At 25.6% G+C, this 3,819-nt stretch overlaps 1 long non-coding RNA gene across 1 annotated transcript; it reads left to right on the top strand.

Moving 5' to 3' along the window:
* The first annotated feature begins 287 nt into the window (after positions 1 to 287).
* On the top strand, positions 288 to 1,582 carry LOC119672967. The gene is made up of 2 exons (XR_005251973.1): positions 288 to 408; positions 1,297 to 1,582. It is a non-coding gene; the product is annotated as an uncharacterized LOC119672967 (long non-coding RNA).
* The last annotated feature ends 2,237 nt before the right edge of the window (positions 1,583 to 3,819 follow it).

Raw genomic sequence — 3,819 nt, forward strand, 5'->3', positions numbered from 1 at the left:
ACATTTTTCAATTTGAGTTTTTATACTTGTAGGAAATTTAAAAATTAAATGTTGTTAATTCCATAAACAGTCTTATTTAGTAAATAAAAAAACATATTTTTTACATATTTAATAAATTATTACATGCGTTTAATGTAAAATTCAAGTATAATAATTGCTAGTACATCTCACAATTCATTTATCATAATAAGTTTATTATTTGTGCATTATTTGATGTTGGTAATGCTTGCATTAAGTTTTCTTGTTTCTGCGTTTGTTTCATTTTCATTTTGTCAGAGTGGGTTTTGTTCGCCGTCGGTTAAGAACGAGAGCGGACGTCGTGTTGAAAATATTTTGTTTTGTTGTGGCAAAGAAAAAAACAAGAATTTTTGAAAGAAAATTATAATACTGTTTTTGAATTGCTTAAAAGTGAGTTGTAAAATTTGTTTACAATTAATACCAGTGTATCAAAAAAATGTTTATTTATTGTGCGTTGTCCGCAAAAATATATAAAAAGCAGTTATTGCTTTATTGAATAAATTTATGTTTATTATGTATATGTTTATGTTTTTTTTATTTGTTATTAAAAATTATAAGTTTAATATAAGTGAAAACATATTTATTAATTGATTTTTCTTTTACTACACGAGTTTGGGTGTGTGTCAGTGGCCGCATGTAAATCTTTTGAATTGCTCGTCTCCTGCTGTGTACAGATTTGATACCTTCTAGTTTCCTTTTCTTTTTTTATATATTATGCTCCTGCTGTTTCTTTTGTATTCTTTAAATAAATTTTAAGTTGTTCTGTTTTGTTTTTGAAATTATGTTTTTATAAGATTTAACAGAAAACATTTATGTTACCGGCCGATCACAAATTTTGAATATCAAAAATTTTCATTCTGTTAAACAAATTTCTCTCTCGTTTTCAACGCATAGAAAAGGAAGAAGAGAGTATGGAAACTCCTTTTCAGGGAAAAAAGCAGAACACACACACACACATATGCGCACATTACAATCTTGCTCAACTAAACCAACAAAAGCAGACAAACAGCCACGCATAACTGGAAGCTGCAAGGTTACCGCTCTATGTTTTGTTGTTGCAAATGTTTTGTTTTTGTTTTTAACTTCTTAAAAGTGTATGCGGTGGTGCCTGCAACAGTTCAGAATATATTTTAATGTGTATTTGTTGTTTTGTATTTTTATTATTTTTTTTTTCGGTATTTTCTTATTGTGCTGTATTTGAAAAATCAAAATGGTTTTTATTTATATTAAAATTAATTAATTAATTAATGATCTTGTTTAAATAAAAATTCTAAATAGTTTTAGTTTGTTGCTCTAAAAAAGCAATTAATAAAATTTAAATGGATTAAACGGTTATACGAATTCATTGTACTAATTTTATAATAAAAACGCACAAAGCAAAAAGTGTAAATTGTGTTTACTTCAAATAAAATAAAAACAAAAAAAAAATAAAACAAATTTTAAGTTCGAATTTAGTTGGAAACTAAACGCGCTGTTTTTCTTCTTCTTCTTCATTGAAAAAAGTAGCAAATATCAACGTTTTAATTAATCCGAATGTGGACGCAGCTGTTTTATCAAATCAGGTGAGTCGAATTTCATACCATCTTATATATAAAAATCTTGTGTCACGGTGTTTGTGTTTAAACTCCTCCGAAACGGCTTGACCAATTGTCATGGAACTTTTCGTGTATATTTGGTAGGTATGAGAATAGGTTATAAAGTATATTTCATACCGCTAAAGTGATTAGGGTGTCCCTATCCAGCAAAAATATCAATGTAATACATTGAACTAAGAAAACGAGTGGTTGGTGTTATTACCTGCGATCATCGCCTAAGGGTTCAATTCCTCTTTCTATCATAGAACCCATCCCCACACACCTGCAATTCATTCATTATCATTTATTTAAAAAAAAAATTATCAGTAGAAATAATTTATACGGCAAAACACCGTTTGCCGGGTTATCTAGTTTCTTTATATAATAGTGTTATTCACTTTAATCAATTCACTTTTATAATAATATACTTAAAATATAGCGAAACATATATTTTTCGAAGTAGATGTTCGAACTAGTTATTTCTATTTATAATAATAAACGAAACAACTTTGTTTTTGCTCTTAATTCTATATATAAACTATTTAGATCAGACATTAATCAATTTAGTCTACCGAATCATCTTATGTTCAAGGTAAAATTCAAATACAACTATGTTTTAATTATAATAAGACTCTGATCAGGTATTGCAATGGACCTAAATGGTCTCTTCAACCAATATAATGTCTATTTAAGAAAAATGTCGGACTTTAAAAAAAAATTTAAGATTCCAATTTAGGTTAAGATATCTTCTTTTCTATTCGTTTGTTTTTAGGTTTATTTTATTGTCTTTAATATGGTCGATAAAAAATATATTCTAAAAGTCCGATGAAGATAAGGTCCGATTTCGATTCTCCTTTTCTATTCGATTATTTTTAAGTTAATTTTGTTGTGTTTAATATATTCACTATAATATATTTTTAAGAGAGATATATCGAACAATGTTCGGACAATGAGCAATTCAATTATAGTATAAGGTGTCTTCTTTTGTATACGATTGTTTATGGCCTTATTTTTTATCTAAAATATATTCGATATAAGGTCTATGTGGAAATTTATGAAATATTAAGACAATAATCTATTCCGATTTGCATTAATAAGTCGTCTTTTTTACTTTCTACTATTCTTTTTAGTATTCTTTTTTAGTATTCAATTGTTTTAGGTCCATAAGTTGTCTATATAGTTGACTATGAACGGCTTTTTGTTTACTTTTTGTATATTCATAGCTATTTCTAATATAAATACTACCGAAGTATCGTGATTTATTTGACTTCTTCTTCCGGGCGGTGTATTATAACAACTCTTTTTCTATTTTCCTTCATATATGGTGAACATTTTTTATAATTTCCCATTTTGGACATATAATCTCGGTATGCCATATAATTTTGCTGGATGTTAAAACGATTTTTTTATAATACGTATATTAGACGCTAAAGAAATGTCATTTACTTTGCTTTCGAATAGAATTCAGTGATGGTCTCTTCTTTGTTAATTCATTATTAATGAAAAAATTATTTAATACAACAATAATTCTATATAACAATTATAGAATCATAATTATATAATATCATTTAATATTAATTTAATACAATTCTGAAATATTTAAATTATTTAAAATAAGTGGTCTTATATTTGAAAGGTATAAAAGTTTAATTATACTATGCTGTATATTATAAGACTCCTAATCATTCTATGATAGGTCTAAAATTACAATTAATTTGACAAATTGGCTTGACGAATTCGACAAAATTTTTTTTTATTAGAAATATATAAATAATAAATTGGAGAACTTATTGTCTTCCAAACTTGGTGAAGATTTTTATGGACCTAAATAAAAAACTGATGATTGGTTTTTATATTTTATATTTATTTTATATAGTTTTTTCTATAAAAATGTCGGCACTAAAACCTTCAACAATATAAATTATATAAACATTATTTTAATTTATTTTTATTGCAGTAATTCTTTGTTTATTTATGTTCTATAACAAGAATTTTATTTCGATTATACTAAAGAGGTGATATTGAGGATATTTTAAGCTAAACATTTAATTTTTAATCAAATGACTTCTACGGCTAATCGTACAGGGATACTGTCAAGTCTCCATCATCAGTGTTTATTGTATTAAATATTTTCAAAATAAGTTTGAAAATTGTCAATTATATTTGAATTTAAACATAATAAAATTCTTTTACATTAATAAATCATCTTTTCTCTATTTTTTATTGT

This window comes from Teleopsis dalmanni, chromosome 1, assembly GCF_002237135.1.
Source record: "Teleopsis dalmanni isolate 2A chromosome 1, ASM223713v2, whole genome shotgun sequence".
NCBI classification, from domain to species: Eukaryota; Metazoa; Arthropoda; class Insecta; order Diptera; family Diopsidae; genus Teleopsis; species Teleopsis dalmanni.